The 19,491-nt window shown below is 39.0% G+C and overlaps 1 protein-coding gene across 2 annotated transcripts in view; it reads left to right on the top strand.

The window, feature by feature from the left end:
• The window catches only part of PRIM2 (DNA primase subunit 2), a 301,521-nt gene that overhangs the window by 235,958 nt on the left and 46,072 nt on the right, over nt 1–19,491 (top strand). The gene's annotated exons all lie outside the window — the stretch shown is intronic.

Genomic DNA, 19,491 nt, shown 5'->3' with positions numbered 1-19,491 from the left:
GTCCCCGGCCACCCCTGGTTCTTGCGTCCCGTCACTCTGCATCTGTTGAAATGCTTCTCTACATTTGCCTTATCATTTATGAATATTTTGCATTTCTAACTAGAATTTTTAAAACCGTGCCTTTTATCTTCTGCTTCTTTCTTCAATGTCCAAAGTAGTACTCCGCAGTCAATTTCTTTAAGGAAAAAAAGTTTAATTAATGAACAAGGTGCTGTCAGTGTCGTATAGCAAAAAGAGAAGAAAAGCCAGATTAAAGCTTCTTTTCATTTTGCTTTGCTCAATCCCCACTTAAATGGAATAGTGTTGAGCGGCAGCCAAAACCACGGAATTTGAGATTACTTGTTTCAATATTGAATGAAGGCTCAGCTGAGATAGATGGGCTTTAGCGCATTTTTTTCTGTTAGTGGAATTAAGGTGACTTTCCCTTGCACATTGTGTCACCTCAATTTAGGAGCTAAACAGCTTGGGCTAGTTAGTCAGGTAGCAGCATAATTTTGCAGGATATGATGTTTTCATAACAGCAGGGAAGAGTAGATAATAATCCTCTGAACCTTTAAGGAATTGAGTTTTAACAGTTCATTATACATTTATATGCAATTTTATTATGCATACCTATGGAATTTAGTATCAAATTTTTGAAGATCCTCACTATCAATGATAGTAGGCATGAGGCAGAGAGATTTAAGGACAAGGAGAGAAATCCAGCTGTCACCACTCATTGTCCAGTTGGATTTAATACAGTTCAGGGAAACCGAAACCACAGGATGGGGTATGTGCATGGCTAACATAGAAGTCAGAGCAGCAAGACTTAGGAAATGCGAATTGTTTATTGTTATAGGATAAACTCATTCTTCAGTGTATAAGTAAATCATGTATTAGTAGTAGCTACTTGATGGAAAGGTTCTCATTATTGCCTACTAAAGTTTCAAAAGTGATATTGTGCTTTTATTTCTCCAGGAACAAATTAACTGTATCAACTTGATTTAAGAATTATTCATATTCAACAAATTACTCTTTAAAGCTGCACATCAAAATATTACTTCTGTAATTTTGTGCATACACTGTTTTCCATTCCTGTGCTGCTCATTTGTATGCTGCACGGGACAACAAGGTGGCACTTAGAGTTTGAAGAAAATTGACCTACTTACTAAGTGGCTAGTAGATTTGCGAGTCTAGAAATTGTCAGAGCACCATTTTTAGATTTTTTTTTACAGCTACTTCCAGCTTTTACTTTTGTTTGTTTATTACTTTGTCATTTAAATCATTCAGTTGAAATTAACATACACTTAGAGTTCTTATTTCAGGAACAGCTTCTCTTGGTAAAACAGAATGGAAAAGGATAATGTATAGTAAGTGCCAAATTTATGACATGATAAACTGGCAAAGATAGCTACTCAAGAAATTTTTGTAGCAGTGGGGTAATTTGCAGCATTATATATATCTTTTAAAGATTGTGTGTGTGTGTGTGTATGTATATTTGTGTGTGTTTTAGGAGAAGAGGTATTTCACATGATGATCTGGGTAACTATCTCAGTAAAATTACAAGCAATGGGATTTTTCTTTAAAAGATTCTAAACGTTCCTGACTAGCTGGTGGTGCAGTGGGTAGACGCCAGCCTGGGATGCTGAGGACCCAGGTTTGAAACCCCGAGGTTGCCGGCTGGAGACTGGGCTCACCATCTTGAGCATGGGGTCGCTGGCTGAACGTGGGATCACAGACATGACCCCGTGGTTGCTGGCTTGAAGCCAAGGTTACTGGCTTGAGCAAGGAGTCAGTAGCTCGGCTGGAGCACCCCCCCCCCAACTCCTGTGCTGGTCAAGGCACCTATGAGAAACCAATCAATGACCAACTAAAGTGTACCAACTATGAACTGATGCTTCTCATCTCTCTCTCTTCCTGTCAGGCTGTCTCTGTCTCTCTCCTACCCTTGTTAAAAAAAAAAGTTTCTAAATGTGACGTAACAGAGAAAAAGTTAAGGGAAATCCATAATATAAATAAATACCGTAAGAACATACTTAAAAGCACACATACGTAGTATTTCTATATACAATAGTTGGTGATAGAGACGTGATGTAATGGATTAAGCATAAAAGTGAACTTGAAAGACTGAGTTTTTTCCTCTTCTGCTGTGACTTTAGAGAAATAATCTGTTACTCATAAAATGGCCATTGTATTTATTCGATAAGTATTAGATGAAACCATCAGAAATTGCCATTCATATAGGTCAACAATATGTGATGTAATGGCAATTGCATTTGGTCCCATTTAATATTTACAGAGCCACTGGTATGTGCCAGGCATCATTGTAGGAGCAAAAGGCACAGAAGTTAACAAAATAGACATTTCCTATCTTCCGGGGGATTGCCTTCTCCTGGGTTGTCTAAGCAGACCTCCCTTAGTCTAGACTCACATCGATCCAAATGCCTACTCTTCATGGCCATTTGATGCCAAGTAGACATCCAAACATGTTTAAACCAAGCTGTTGCCTGAGCAGGTGGTTGTGTGGTGGATAGAGCATTGGCCTGGGATGCTGAGGACCCAGGTTCGAGGCCCCAAGGTTGCTTGCTTGAAGCCCAATGTCACTGGCTTGGCTGGAGGCCCCCCCTTCCTGTCTGTCTGTCTATTTCTGACCCCCTCCCTCAATCTTTCTTGCTCTCTCACTAAAAAAAAAAAAAAAATAAATCAAGCTCCTTATGAATAAAGATTTTATCTGCTTTGCATATAGAAATAATAGGTAGAGATCTTGAATGTGTGACCTAGCCCAAGATCTCTCTCTTTCTTTGTCTCTCTGTCTGTGTCAAGATAATAGAGCCAATAAACACGGCAGTAATTTCTATAGTACCAAATGGTGATTTTTATCTATTGAATTTTAAAATGTACCCAGATATGAAAATGGAGTCTGGTAGCCTGCTGAACACAACTATGATGTATTTGCTCTTTGTAATACATTGTGACAGGCTATTCTGTATCCTTCACTACACATGGTAAATAGCCCAGACGGGTTATGATTCAGTGAATGAGCTCTGGGTAGGGAATCAGCAGAGCTAGATTGGAGTTTCAGATTTGCTGTTACTCAGGTATCCATCAGGAAATGTAATAAGTTAACTGTCTCTACATACTTCAGTGGTATGGTAAAAGTAAATGAGGTCATTACCAAGTGGTTTGAAAATTCACTCTTTAGAACGATGAGAAGTGTATATAAGATATAGCTAATGACAGTTTTCATATTCATAGTTTAATGTAAATTATGTGTTTTTTATTTAGTTTTGTTTTTATTTTTCTTGAGTAATGTACTACAGACTTTAACATTTTGTTTTGAACAGACCCCAAAAAACTGTGTTTTGAAATGTCTCAAACTATTTGATTTAATCTTTACTCAGTAGGCAGAATATTCTCCCCTTAGACCATGTTCATTATAATATATCATTGATATATTAATTTTTAAATTAAATTCCAGTCAATGAACATATAAAAGATTTGTTGCACTATTTAAACTATCTTCTAACATTTCAAAATCTGTGCTTAATTTTTTTTTTTGGAGTGGGTGGAATTGAAAATAAAAGCATTTTTCTGGTGTATCTGTCATCCCTTTCTCTTTGCATGCCCCTTATAGTTAATTCAGAAGAACAGCATGGCAAAATGCATTTAGTTTCTTAATGAGATAGCACATCAAAGTTGAGAAGCAAACAGATATCCTGAAGGTATACAATAAGTTTACACAGCCTTCCCTTGTCAGAGCCATCTTCCTGCATGGCTGAGAACACAATCCATCAGTAATTCAATTTAGTTACATTTGGTTACAAGAAAGCAGCCACTTTGTTTTGAGACTAATTCTGATGTCTGTGAGTAATGTATCAATAAAAGGGGAGAGGGGGAAGTATTTCTCTTCTGTCATGAATATTTTATTATTTCTCAGATATTTCCCTGGAGTTTTGTATTAAATAATATTTATATGTTGGTTATATAGGTAAGTGGTATAATGTTGCAAGGAAAAAACCCCACTAAAATAAGTCTGAAAATTCACTTAAGTTTTCTGTTCAAGACTCTGGCCGGTTGGTTCAGTAGTAGAGCATTGACTCAGCATTTGGAAGTCCTGGGTTCCATTTCCAGTCAGGTCACACAGGAGAGGTGTCCATTTGCTTCTCCACCCTTCCCCTTCCCCTTCCCCTTCCCCTTCCCCTTCCCCTTCTCGCTTCTCTCTCTCTCTCTCTCTCTCTTTCTCTCTCCCTCTTGCAGCCTTGGCTCTATTGGAGTGAGTTGGCCCCCCGGCACTGAGGATGGATGGCTTCGTGGCCTCTGCCTCAGGTGCTAAGAAGGGCTGGGCTGCTGAGCACCGGGGAAACACCCCAGATGGGCAGAGCACTGCCTCCTAGTGGGCTTGCCAGGTGTATCCCTGTTGGGGCGCATGTGGGAGTCTTTGTCTCCCCTCCTCTCCCTGAATTAAAAAAAAAGTTTTCTGTTCTAGGTATCTTTGAACTATATAAGAAAACACTTATGCCTGTTGAAGTTGAACAACCTTTGTAACATATCAGCCTTTCTTATACTTTATATTGGGAACATAGCCATGTGTGATTTGTAGACTTCTGTAAGACTTGTGAGGTGTTACAGTAAATTAAGACGGTTTTAAATACATATTACAGTAATTTGCTCTTTATTAGTATGTGAGAAAACCTTTTAGTTTCCCTCCCTCACACCAGCATATTTTAAGCAAATTGAAAATTATTTCTAAATTCTAGTAGAAGAAGCTATTTTTTATTTTATTTTTTAAAATTTTATTTAGAAAATTCAACAGGGTGACATTGATCAATAACAGCACATAGGTTTCAGGTGAGCATATCTGTAGTGTTTGAACTGTTGATTGTGTGTGTGCCCATTATTCTTGCCACTTTCAAATTTTAATCTAGTTCCAGAAGAGATGGCCTGTGTTTCCTGGTGACAGATGCATTTACATGTGTTTGTCATAACATGGTAGAAAGAACAGGAACAAATCATAAAAAGATTTCAGTCCTGACACAGTGTTTTACTGAATCATCTAGGCCTCAATTTTCCAGGCTGTAAAAGGAGGACAATGACTCCAATCTTGCAGTGTTGTTAGGAGAACCAAATAAGATAATCTGTTATGCCTCGTCCGTTGTCCAGCACATAAACTTTCTATTGTTAAGAAATCTAGACTTCCCCCAAAATTGCAAAAATTGTACCAGGAATTCCATAAACACTTCACTCAGTTGTCCCTAATATTAAATCTTACAAACTATTACGCAGTTGTCAAGATCAACAAGTTAACAAGAGTACAATACTATTAACTAGAGACCTTATTCACATTTCACCAACTATCTCAAGAATGTCCTTTTGCTGTTTCAAGATTCATTCTAGAATTACACATTGCATTTAGTTGTCGTGTCTCCTTACTTTCTTACAGTCTATGACAGTTTCTCAGTCTTTCCTTGTCTTTCATGACCTTTATACTTTTGAAGGGTACTGATCAGTTGTTTTTTTTTAAAGTAGATCTTTTTTATTTTTTTATTTATTCATTTTTAGAGAGGAGAGAGAGAGGTAGAGAGACACAGAGAGAGAGAGAGAAGGGGGGAGGAGCTGGAAGCATCAACTCCCATATGTGCTTTGACCAGGCAAGCCCAGGGTTTTGAACTGGCGACCTCAGCATTTCCAGGTCGACACTTTATCCACTGCGCCACCACAGGTCAGGCTGATCAGTTTTTTTTTTAATAGACTATGTCTTACTTTGGGTTCATTCACTGTTACCTCCGGATTACATTAAGGTTATGCATTTTTTGGCAAGAATACCACAGAGGTGGCGTTCCCTCCTGACTGCATCAGTAGCAGAGGTGTATAATATCAACCTAGCTAATCACTAGTGATATTAACCTCAATCACGTGATTACAGTGGCATCGCTGAGTATCTCCACTGTGGAGTTACTGTGTCCCCCCCAAATGTCTTGGGGGGATACTGTTAGACTGTATAAATACCCTGCTTGCTAATCTGGCATCTCTTGGTGGGCCTTGTCTGCAGCTGTTATTACTATGGTGTTGTAATGGCTATTTTCCCTTCCCTGTCCTTCTGTGTTTATTAATTGGGTTCTTCTGTAAGGAAAAGCTGTCCCCTTCCCCCATTTACTTATCCAGTTACAGTGTACTTATATCAGTATGCACTCATGGATAGTCTATGAATTAAACATTTCATTCTGTATAGTTCAGTGCTATTGTGGTTTATTTTGTTACTCAAATTGTTTCAGCTCCGGCCTTTGGGAGCTCTGTCAGGTGGTCTCAGTGCCCTCTGACATGCCCCACCCTCTCTGAGCATGTCCTCTCTTGCCAGAAGAGGCTCCAGGCTTGTGTTTTTCCTGCCTTGGACCTAGAATCAACCTGTTCTCCAAAAGCCTTGTAAATTCTCTTTACAAGTAAATTAGCTAGCTCTCACCCAACATACATTTTCTAATTCTTGATAAAATATTTTGTGTACTTCTCTTTTCATCTCTTTCAGATGCAGCCTGAGGAAATTTAGTCTAAGTGGAAGCTATTGGCTTCTAACCTTTGAAGAGAAACCAAACACTTGCCTATAACAGAAGGCAAAAAACAGATCTTCAATTTGTCCCTGAAATTGAAGAGGAACAATTTGACTGTAAATTAAAACTTTATCTTGTGCCATTTGTCCTTTTGGGATGTCACACATTCATCTATCATTTATTGCTAGCTTTTAAAATCTAACCTAATTTTTTTTTTTTAGTGCCCTCCCCCCTTCCCTTCAGGTTTATCCCATCCTATCATCCCCCTTTCCCTCTGTCCTCTTTTCCTCTGGTCCCTTTGATCTCTCCTCTGTCTCAATTCCGTTCCTCAGTTCACATTGTTCATTGGATTCCTCAAATGAGTGAGGTCATATGATATTTTTCTTTCTCTGCCTGGCTTATTTCACTTAACATAATAGTTTCCAGGTCCATCCATGTTGTCACAAAAGGGAAGATTTCCTTCTTTTTCATGGTCCCATAGTATTCCATTGTATATATGTACCACTGCTTTTTAATCCACTCGTCCACTGATGGACACTTGTACAATTTCCTGATCTTCGCTATTGTGAATAATGCTGCCATAAACATGGGGGTGCATTTCTCCTTTTGAAACAGTGCTATGGTGTTTTTGGGGTATATTCCTAAAAGTGGGATGGCTGGGTCAAAAGGCAGTTCCATTTTTAATTTTTTGAGGAATCTCCATACTGTTTTCCACAGGGGCTGCACCAGTCTGCATTCCCACCAGCAGTGCAGGAGGGTTCCCTTTTCTCCACATCCTCGCCAGCACTTATTCTGTGTTGTTTTTTGTTGATGAGCATCATTCTGACTGGTGTGAGATGATATCTATCTCATTGTGGTTTTAATTTGTATTTCTCTAATGATTAGTGATGTTGAGCATTTTTTCATATGCCTATTGGCTATCTTATGTCCTCTTTGGAGAAGTGTCTATGCATTTCTTTCGCCAATTTTTGATTGGATCTTCTGTTTTCCTGGTGTTGAGTTTTACAAGTTCTTTATAAATTTTGGTTATTAACCCCTTATCAGACGTATTGTCGAATATGTTCTCCCATTGTATAGTTTGTCTTTTTATTATGTTCTTATTGTCTTTAGCTGTGCAAAAGCTTTTTAGTTTGATATAGTTTCATTTGTTTATCCTGTCTTTTATTTCACTTGTCCATGGAGATAAATCAGCAAATATATTGCTGCGAGAGATGTCGGAGAGCTTACTGCCTATGTTTTCTTCTAAGATGTTTATGGTTTCACAGCTTACATTTAAGTCTTTTATCCATTTTGAGTTTATTTTTGTGAATGGTATAAGTTGGTGGTCTAGTTTTATTATTTTTTTTGCAGGTAGCTGTCCAATTTTCCCAACATCATTTATTAAAAAGGCTGTCTTTACTCCATTGTATACTCTTACCTCCTTTGTCAAATATCAGTTGTCCATAAAACTGTGGGTTTATATCTGGGTTCTCTGTTCTATTCCATTGATCTATATGCCTGTTCTTATGCCAGTACCAAGCTGTTTTGAGTACAGTGGCCTTGTAGTATAATTTGATATCAGGAAGTATGATACCTCCCACTTTATTCTTCCTTTTTAAGATTGCTGAGGCTACTCGTGTTCTTTTTTGGTTCCATATAAATTTTTGGAATGTGTGTTCTATATCTTTGAATTATGTCATTGGTATTTTAATTGGTATTGCATTGAATTTATAAATTGCTTTGGGTAATGTAGACATTTTAAGGATGTTTATTCTTCCTAACCATGAGCACAGTATACGCTTCCACTTGTTTGGATCTTCCTTGATTTCTTTTATCAATGTTTTATAATTTTCCAAGTACAAGTCTTTAATCTCCTACATTAAAGTTACTCCTAGATACTTTATTTTTTTGGTTGTAATAGTGAAGGGGATTGTTTTCTTAATTTCTCTTTCTGACAGTTCATTATTGGTGTATAAAAATGCCTCTGATTTCTGAGTATTTGTTTTATATCCTGCCACTTTGCTGAATTCATTTATCAGGTCCAGTAGTTTTTTGACTGAGACTTTAGGGTTTTCTATATACAATATCATATCATCTACAAATAATGACAGTTTTCCAATTTGGATGCCTTTTATTTCTTCTTGTCTGATTGCTGTGGCTAGGACTTCCAGATCTATGCTGAATAAGAGTGGTGAAAGGGGGCACCCCTGCCTTGTTTCTGATCTTAAGGGGATTGCATTTAATTTTTACCCATTGAGTATGATGTTGGCTATGGATTTGTCATAGATCCTGTATCAGGTGCGTTGATATTTATGATGGTTATATCTTCCTGTTGGATTGCTCCCTTTATTATTATGTAGTAACCTTCTTTATCTCTTACTATATAGCCTTTGTTTTAAAGTCCATTTTGTCTGATATAAGTATTCCTACCCCAGCTTTTTTTTCATTTCCATTTGCATGAAATATTTTTTCCCAGCCTTTTACCTTCAGTCTATGTGCATCTTTTGTTTTAAGGTGTCTCTCTTGTAGACAGCATATGTACAGGTCCTGTTTTCTTATCCATGCAGCTACCCTATGTCTTTTGATTGGATCATTTAATTCATTTACATTTTAGGTTATTATTTTTATGTAGTTGTTTATTGCCATTTTATTCTTTAAAGCTGTATTCCTCATTTGCTGTATTCTTTTCCCCCTTTGATCTGTTTACAACAGGCCCCTTAACATTTTTTGCAGCATTGGTTTGGTTGTAATGAATTCCTTGAGATTTTGTTTGGGAATCTTTTTATTTCTTCTTCAATTTTAAACAATAGCCTTGCTAGATAAAGAAGTCTTGGTTGTAAGTTCTTGTTCAGCATTATATTGACCATATCTTGCCATTCCCTTTTGGCCTCAAGTGTTTCTGTTGAGAAGTCAGATCTCATCCTTATGGGGCTGCCTTTTTTTCTCTAGCACCTTTTAATATTATCTCTTAGCTTTGGTATTTTAATTATTATGTGTCTTGGTGTAGATATTTTTTGGTTTCTCTTTAATGGAATTCTCTGTTCTTCTTGAACTTGTGTGACTTTTTACTGCATCAGTTTAGGGAAGTTTTCAGCTATGATTTGATTGAACAAAGTCTCTATCCCTTGTTTTTTCCCTTCTTTAGGAACCCCTATGATGTGGATGTTATTTCTCTTCATGTTGTCGCAGAGCTCTCTTAGAGTTTCCTTAGACATTTTTAAAAAATTTTATTTTATTCATTCATTTTAGAGAGGAGAGAGAGAGGAGAGAGAGACAGAGAGAGAGAAGGGGGGGGAGGAGCAGGAAGCATCAACTCCCATATGTGCCTTGACCAGGCAAGCCCAGGGTTTTGAACCGGCGACCTCAGCATTTCTAGGTCGACGCTTTATCCACTGCGCCACGACAGGTCAGGCTCCTTAGACTTTTTGAGTTTTTTTTCTTTTTGCTGCCTGCTTCCGTGTCTTTGTTTATCTTGTCCTCTAACTCGCTGATTTGATCCTCAGCTTCATCCATCCTGCTTTTAATTCCTTCCATTGTCATCTTCATTTCTGATATTCTATTTGTCATTTTTGACTGATTCTTTTTTATTATTCCAATGTCCTTTTTTATACTTGCAATCTCTTTATTTAGGTGTTCGTTATGTTCATCTATTGTTCTAAGATCTTTGAGCATCCTAACAATCATTTTAAATTCTGTATCTGGTAATTTGATTATATCTGACTCATTCAAGTCCTTTTCTGGGAATTTCTCTTGATTCATTTGGGTTGCTTTTCTCCCTTCCCATTTTGTCTGTGTATAAGAAGGGTGTGGCCTCTGAAGTCCAATGGGTGTGGCCTCTGTGTTCCCTAGGTGTGTTCTGTCTGCAGGCCTGCTACCTCCTCTGCCGCTGCCTCGGGTGTTTCGGTATTGGCATTGTCCTGGCCAGCTGGCTGCGGCAGTTGCTGCAGTTTCTGTCTCTCTTCCATGGGAGGGGCTGTGTTCACGTGCCCGGGTCTACAAGCCTCTGCGGGCTGGGGCCTGCCCCACCGCTGTGGGATGGGCTGTGCGCAGCGCCTGGGGCTGCAAGCCTTGGAACCGCAGGCAGGGCTGCACCCCTATGCTCAGCTGCATGTCTCTGCCTGTCCCCATGCTTTCCCCCCGCCCCTGCGGGCAGAGCTGTGCTTGTGTATTGGGCCGCAAACCCTAGCTTTGCTGGCCTGGCGGGGCTGTGTGCTCAGCTGGGGGTCTCTGCAGTTCCCAGGCTTTCACCTTTGCCCTGTGGTCCGGAATGCAGGCAGGACCGCTCTTGTTTGGCTGGCCCTGCAGCTGGCTGGACCACTTTTGTGTGTCATCTCCGCCCCCGCCAGGTGGGACTGAGCTCACGCTGGGCCTCCGTTGTGGCCGGCCTGGCTTCCGCTTCCGTTGACTGGACCATGCTTCCACGTCCTGCTGCTGCCCGCCCTCTGGTGAGCCCTGAGCTGTGTGGGTGGAGGCACTGCAGCTCAGACCCTAGCACTCAATACTGTATTCCTGAAGTCTCCCTCCTTCTAAGCAACTCAGCTCTGAGTGCCCCAGGAGAGCTTGTTTGGCTGGTGTCCTACTTCCCTTTGCTGTTATTGCTGGTTCCAGGGGAAATTCACCTTAGATTTGGGGGGTGACTCAGCCTATGGTTTAGGGTGGCTATCCCTCAAAATGCATTGTAGATTTACACTCTCTTCCTGCTACTCTGGTCGTCTCATCTCTCCCTGTCCCCAGTGCCCCGAGTGAGTGGTTGTGAAAGAGGTTTTCTGTGTAGTCCCTTTAAGAAGAATCTTTGGTCTGAGAAATCTGTCTCTTTCTCACAACCAGTAAGTATCCTGACTTGTTTCACAGCTAAATACTGTCCATACACCTCTTCTAGTCTCTGGGGCTGCAGGCTGGGGCTTTGTTCCTGGGGTTCAGGACCCTCCCCTCTCTGCTAAACTCACTTCCTGCCACGCGAGTCTCTCTTGGACTGCTGTTCGCTCCCTGGAGCTGGGTAGCCCTCTTGCGTTTCCGCTTTTCCTACCAGTCTCAGTGTGGCTTCCTTGGTGTTATTTCCTTGTTTGAAGAGTCCTCTTATTTTAGTCCAAAGTTGATTTTTCCAGATGATGGTTCTTAAAATTAAGTTGTAATCCACTTTGGTTATGGGAGTTGGAAGTTGGTATGTCCACCTACTCCATTGCCATTTTGCCACCTCGAAAATTTCTTATGTTGACAATTAATAACAGTGGTAGTCAACCTGGTCCCTACCGCCCACTAGTGGGCGTTCCAGCTTTTATGGTGGGTGGTGTCAGAGCAACCAAAGTATAAATAAAAAGATAGATTTAACTCTAGTAAGTTGTTTTATAAAGATTTATTCTGCCAAACTTAGCGAAAATCCAACATAAAGTACTTGGTAAGTAATTATTATTATATGCTTTAACTTGCTGTAACTCTTGCTTTATACATTTTATAAAGTAAAGTTACTTCCCTACTTTATAAATCACCATTACTGTGGAACCGGTGAGTGGTTAGAAAATTTTACTACTAACAGAGATACAAAAGTGGGCGAAAGGTATAAAAAGGTTGACTACCCTGATTTACACTATATATATTTGCTAATTTGTAAGATAGATTAAAATTTTGTTTATTTTTTTATTATGAGGAATTGGCTCACTCAGTTTTATGATTGTTGAGACTGGGAAGTCCCATGATCGGCTGGAGACCCAGGAAAGCTGGCAGTGTGATGCTAGCCTCAGCCCATAACCCTAACCTAATGTTTTCCTTTGGTTATCTCTTATGTTGCTGACTTAGATGACTAGAAGATGACCTATAATCTAACAAGTGAAATATATATTCTGGTGACTTTGGGCAAATCATTTAATTCTTTTAGCAGTTCATTTTTGAGTTATTTTGGAGCTAATTTTATAATTATGATAGAGGCTAAAGTATGCTAAACATCTTTTTTTTGTGTGTGGAGATTCTGATTCACTTTTGGCATTCTTAGAAAAATGTGTATTTTCATATGCTATATTAACCACTAGGGGGTGGTCATGGGTAACCAATTACCCATTGCAATTTATTCAAAACATTCTGACACTGAAACATTAGCAATAAAGGTGGGGAAAGTAATACCAGCAAGTAGAACAAAAAAAAAAAACTGAACTGAAAATATTAATATTATACAAAATTCAGTATAAGGAGAAAAGCATTACACAGGACAAATATGTTTATAAAAAGTATATGTCACCAGGAGTATATGAACATTTTGACCTTTATGTACCCAGAAACATACTGAAATATATCGAGATATATATAATTATTTAAATGTCAATAAGAAAAATGTTTAGATATTTCTTAACATTTGTAATTGGGATTAGGGAATTATATTTTTTGTAATCATCCTGATAGCTTTTCAAAACTTAGGATTATTACATATATGTGTGTATGTATCTGTGTGTATAATATACTATATATATGTGTGTGCGTGTATATATTTGTATTTATCGTTGTGAGTAGTATCTTAAAACATCTTTTTAATGATAAAGCTATATTAAAATTTCATCACAATAGAAATTCAGTTATAGGAAATACCATGGATTAAAGTTGTCCAAAATTTGACAAAAATATTCTAGGAAAATGAGTATATAAGATTTAACTAATCTAGCAGAAGTTAAATAAATGTACATTTAATTTTTATTATAAAAGTCTATTCTATCTGTAAAGACGAGGGAGCCTCTTCCTTAGAGATGAGAAGCTGTCATCAGCAAACTTCTGTGCAGTCACTTGCAGGCTTGGGTGATGTTTTTTGTTTACTTCCCTTGTTGTTGTTTTTTTCAGTGAATGAAAAGACCAGTTTATTCCCGCTGAGCCATCTCGTCTTGGACGAGCGCATTCAACATCAGCCTGCCAGCACCTAGGGTTTTCCTGGTGTGGTTGTGTTATGCTGGCTCTTTTCCTCCCAGTAAGACAGTGATCAAATTGAGCATCTCGTGTAAGAATTACTAAATTGTCTTTCAGGCTCTAAGTATGTGATTCAGTAAATACATTTTAGTGAATGAAGGGCTGTTTGTGGTTTCTGTCTTCAAATTTGGACAAATTATATCTAGAGCCTTAATTCATTTTCACTGTTATATCAGTGGTTGTTATCAGTGAGTAAAGTCACTTTCCTTAAACACGCATGCCAGGTGAGATGCTGTGAGTCCTGCCATTAATATGCCCCTTTCTTAAGATCAGGCAGGGTAGCTGAGCAGATAGCCAATTACAATGACCTATGCAAGTCCTCCAGCCCATTTCTTCCAGATTGAATTGTTGAAGCCTCCATTTAAGACATATGTTAATAGTATTTAGTGATAGGAATTTGCTAAAATCTGTCAGTGAAAGTTAGCATAATATAAATACAAGTTTAGCTTTCAGTCCCCTGGTAGGGAAAAGCCAGTGATCATCCAGCACAGAAAAGATTCTTAGCGGTCCACCCAGTGAACATTGAGTGCGCAGCTCCCTCCACCAGGCTTTGTGATGGGCATCAAGTCTTCGGACAGAGTGAGAGGTGCCGGAAATGGGCAGTGCAGGGCTCTGTACCCGGCTCACCTTGCTGGTTGGGTTCGACCCTCTGTTCCTTGCTCTCGATGTCATAATCACTGTGCTACATGATGTCTAAAGCCTGTCCCAGCTCTTATGATTCTGATAAGGAAGCTAAATTTACTAACGCATCAGATGGAGTTGCCAGTTGAGTAAGCAACAGTGTGTTCTGCATTTGTTCCTCTCCATTTTTCAGACTCCCTTGTTTCTGAGTTTGTCCTCTAACTGGTATATTATTGGAGGAGGACCACCAAGTGTGCCAGTTATTTGAGAGCATGCAGAAACACTGTTTAGTGGTTTGTTTGTTTTTATTTCAGATGTGTAACTTCAAATTTGCCATTTTATTTGCAGTTCTAAAATTACTGTGAATTAGACACCAAGTAAAATGGTATGCGAGTGGCTTGTTTGACTTACCGTTTCTTTTAAGAGTGGACAGTTTTCTCTGTTTTTTACTAGAATCAGAAACACTATGTTTGGCTGTGGTTCACTCCGACTTTCATATGTCCCCGATGAAACTGAGTGACAGTAGGGAAGGAGCGTGCAGCTGGATGGTTGCTAAACTTATGTCTTTTCTCCACCTATAATATTCTAGCATTTTCTAGAAAGTAAAAGCCTAGGATTTTAATTTCAGTTTTTCACTGGAAATACTTATTTCTAAGTAATTGAAATAACTATTCACTCAACCTCTTGAAGCCTGATTCTCTCATTTATAAAATAGGGATACCTAGCTTCTATAGTACAGGGACTAGGAGTCAGCATTTTGTCACTGCTAAAGACCTATAGAAATATAATGTCTATTCATATTGAAGCCTCACTAAGTATTTATTTTTATTGCTAATAATAGTATTGCATTTGTATTCAGTTCTCCATTAAGTATTTATAAGTGATATTCTTTATTTAATAGCTGACCTAATAGACACAGTGGGAAGGATGTAGACCACAGAGTGCCAGGTCACCGAGAACCCTCAACTCTTGTTTTCTGAGTCTGTCTGGGTACCGTCCTGTATAGGGGAGCATGGGAAAGAGCAGCCCTGGCCCACACCCCTGCATTCCGGAGCTGCAGCCCTCCCCCGCCTTCTCCTCTGATGCTGATGGCAGGTGTTTCTGATGCGCAGATGATGTTTCCTTTGATCAGTTGGCTTCACTTAAAGTGGTCTGTAACCCTTATTATAGCACGTATGGTCATTTTATTTAATACTTTTTCTGTGGGTTCTGGCATTTATTTCCTTTTCATTTTCTAACAAAGTGGTCAATCAAAATGTGAAAATTTTAGCTTGACCTGGCCTCGGGAAGTTTGAGGGAAAGAAAATCTGCTTACTCTAGAACTGAAAATGCTCTCCCTGACTACGGGGAAAGAAATTAGGATATGGAGAGGGAGAACATATGTCCTGCCTTTTTTGGACGAAACTGTAGGGGAGGAAAATATCCTTCTTTTCCTCTGTTTCAGTTCTCCAGCTGGGGCCCTGTAAATTAGACTGACAAAAGACAGATTTACAGGAGAAAAACAAACAGATGTGGCTGCTTTATCACTTTTCTTGATTCTACTGGTAACATGGTGCCCTGGAAAATAATTTACTGCTCCTTTTGACAGAAATGCAGATTGGTGTGTTTCCAGCACCACAGCTGGGACATCAGGACTAATTTGGGAGGCTGCAAACTGCCACTCACCCACCTTTTTGGCTGGTGTTGATTTTCTGGCATTTCCTGTCACTGGATAGAGTGGGATGGAGGAGCCAAGATGGAAAAGTCTGTTCTTCACTCAGTTCCCATATAAATACGTAGAGATGTTCCTTTGAGTTGTGGGTATGAACACTGAAAGCATAGTCTCTGAACAACAGCTAGCAGTAAATGTACCTTCTATGCAGTATTACAAGAGTTTGGCAGTCTGAGAACTGGAGAGGGCTATTTGTATGATAAATATGCAAATTGTCTGAAAGCTTAGCGAGGTAGAAATTTTAGGCATATATACACCGGCAGTCGCTGGGTAAATTGGAAAGAAGAGGGAGGTGGAACATGCTAATTAAACTTTCTGTCCTTTCCAGAGTCGCTGTTCCATTACTTTAACAGAACAGCTGACCAAAAAGTTCTTTCGGTGTTTCCTGATGAACATACAGAAATCTCGTATCTATTTAAATTCAGTTCATACCTAAAAGTTTACACAAAGTGATTGACTGACTATAGTTAATGTCTATGACTTACAAAACAAACAGAAGTTGTTTGTAAAAGATGTTTGCTGGAACTTCTAAACGTTCTTGTTTTCACCAGTGATATTTAATGTCGGTTTGAAAGTTTGTCTTCTTTTTTGAAAGTTTTCTTTTCCTCGAAATGCCTTTTGTTTCCCTGGTTGTAGAGTTCTGTGGGCAGATAGGTAGTTGTGAAGCCATCAGGTAATGGTTATTGAAAATTCCAGTAGCCTTTTTTAAAAATAAAAATTGATAAACTGATTCTGAAATTTATATGGAAATGCAAGTACATCGAATAGCCAAAAACAATACTGAAAAAGAACAAAGTAGGAGGACTTACACGATCTGAATTTGAGACCTAACTCTAAACACTTTGTAAGGAAGACAGTGAGGCACTGGCCAAAGGATCGATGGACATGTAGATCCGTAGGGGAATGTGGCCTCCAAAATAGACCCACACATTTATGCTCAAATTTGACCAGGGTACCAGAGCGATTTTGTAAGGAAGGGAAAGCCGTTTGTCTTCATCAAAGGTGTTGGAAAAGTGTTTATCCACGTGGGGATGAAGGGTACCAGAATAAGCCATCCCAAAGTATGCCACTTGGGCATGGGGATTATTTAAAGCTAAAGGTGCTTAAGAACCAGCAGATTCGGGAAAAGCACTTTACCTTCCTTCACTGCCTAAAAATAAAATATAAATTTCCCCTTTAAATAAAGGGAATATACATTTATAAAAATGGGTCTGTATTCTCAAACATCTGGCTACCTCTTTGAGTCTTATATCTTTGTAAGATGCCCATGTGTGTGTTATACATGTATATGTAATAAAATTATGCTTTTTTCCCCCTTGTCTATCTTTTAATCTACCCTGGCAATGGAACCTGGAAGAGTAGAGGGAAAAAGATCTTGCCTCCCCTAAATGGAATAAAAAGAACCTGAACTCCTACCAAATACCATTCACAAAAATTAACTTGAGATGAGTCAGGACCTACCTAGACTTAAAAGCAAAAACGTTACAGCTTCTAAAGGCCAACATAGGAGAGGATTTTGGAAACCTATTGTAAAGAGAACAAAGAGCACTATTATAAAAGAGTTGATAAATCAGGATTCATCAATAATAAAATTATTGGCTCATCTTATCAGAATATCAAGAAGATAAATAGACAAGTCACAGATTGTGAAAATATTTGTAGCACCTACACAGACATACCTTGCTTTATTGCACTTGACAGATGTTGTGTTTATTATAAATTGCAGGCAAGACCCTCCACCAGCAAAAAGATTGCAAGTTGCTCTGTTGCTATATACTCACTGTATTGCAGTGGTCTGGAACCTCACCTGCATTATCTCCAAGGTCTGCCTGTATCTGACAAAGGGCTTAGATCCAGAAAATATGAAGAATTTTTACAATGGAATAATTTAAAGAAGATAATCCAGTTTTTTAAATGGGCAAAAGATTTGAATACACAGTTCACAAATAAGGCACATGACTGGCTAGGGAAGAAGTGTAAAGAAGTGCCCAGCAGTATTAGTCATCAGGGAAATGCAAAAGGAGATAGCACTACCCACTTCTTCCACAGGCATTTTAGCTAAAAGAAGCATCATACTCTGGGGAGAATGTGGAACTCTCATGCATCGATGGTGGGGGTATACAGCCATTCTGGAAAAATAGTTGGCAGCAATTCCACTCATAGGTATTTATCCAAGAAAAATAAAAAATATATGTCCACAGCCTGACCAGACAGTGGTGCAGTTGCTAGAGCACTGGACTGGGATGTGGAGGACCCAGGTTTGAAACCTCAGGGTTGCCAGCTTGAGCACAGGCTTACCAGCTTGAGCGTGGGATCATAGACATGATTCTATGGTCGCTGGCTTGAGCCCAAAGGTCACTGGCTTGAAGCCCAAGGTTGCTAGCTTGAGCCTAAGGTCACTGGCTTGAGCAAGGGATCACTCACTCTGCTGCAGCCGCCTGGTCAAAGCACATATGGGAAAGCAATCAATGAACAACTAAGATGCCACAGTGAAGAATTGATGCTTCTGATCTCTCTCCCTTCCTGTCTATCTGTCCCTATATGTCCCTTTCTGTGCCTCTCTGTCTCTGTCAAAAAAAAAGATTATATATATAATAATATATATATTATATAATATATATATATATATATATATATATATATATATATCCACAAAATCATATAAGAATGTTTATGGCAGCTTTATTGATAACAGCCCAAAACTGGAAAAGCCCAGGTGTCCACCAATAGGAGACGAGATAAACTATCTGATATGTTCATGTATTGGAACACTACTTAGCAATGAAGGAACAGACTACTCTATGTAAGGGCATATAGTAAATCTCAGAAACGTAAAAAGACGTGAAAGAACTCAGACATCGAATACTTTATACAATAGGATTCATTTACATAAACTTGTAGAATAGCTCAACTACAGAGACGAAAATCAACCAGTGGTTGCTCTGGATGTGGGGAGGGGAGAATGCAGACAGAAGAACCAGGGAACTCTCTGGGTTGATGGAAGTGTGCTATCTCTTGAGAGGGATGTGGGTTATGGGTTATGGGGTACAGTGATTTGTCAAAACCAATCAAACTGTAGACTTGAGATCTGTGCCTTTCACTATATAAAAATTATAATCAAATTTTAAAATCTCACCTGAAAGATGACACAGTATTGTCCCATCTCTTATTCTGATTATCTTTTCCACTTTAAGTAGTGGACAGCTTAGTCCTATGACACTGAGCCTTTCGATAAATGTTAATTCCTTTTTTTCTTCCTATCCCACCCATTTCAAAATCCTTTCTGTCTCATTAGCTTGTTTTATGTAAACACAAAGTCAGGAATTCCAGGTGGGAGGCGATGGCAGTAATTCATTCACTCATGGTGAGTTTGCTGGCCACTTGCTTTGTAGAGCGAAAACCCAGAGGAAGGGGCGGGGCTCGTCAGGGTGGTAACAGGCCTTTGGGAAGTACAATGGGCAGGATGTGGGAATTCTGGGAGAGATAGAAGGTAGGTAGAGAAGAGGCTCAACTGACTGACTTCTAGTATAATATTTGACATCAAACCAAGAAATGGGCAAATTGATTATTCTTCTCAAGAAAGGATTCGCCTCATCTTTACAAATGTAAACATAACCCAGCTGTTTCTACCTAAGAAATTTGTTTCTCATAAATTTTGCATCTTAACAAAAACTATTTGTATTATAAAGGACCCAAATGAGGTATGTGATCTGAATG

The sequence above is a fragment of the Saccopteryx leptura genome, chromosome 1 (assembly GCF_036850995.1).
Source record: "Saccopteryx leptura isolate mSacLep1 chromosome 1, mSacLep1_pri_phased_curated, whole genome shotgun sequence".
Classification (NCBI taxonomy): Eukaryota; Metazoa; Chordata; class Mammalia; order Chiroptera; family Emballonuridae; genus Saccopteryx; species Saccopteryx leptura.
Note: the sequence above shows the minus strand (reverse complement) of the source record. Positions and strands in the feature narration are given on the sequence as shown.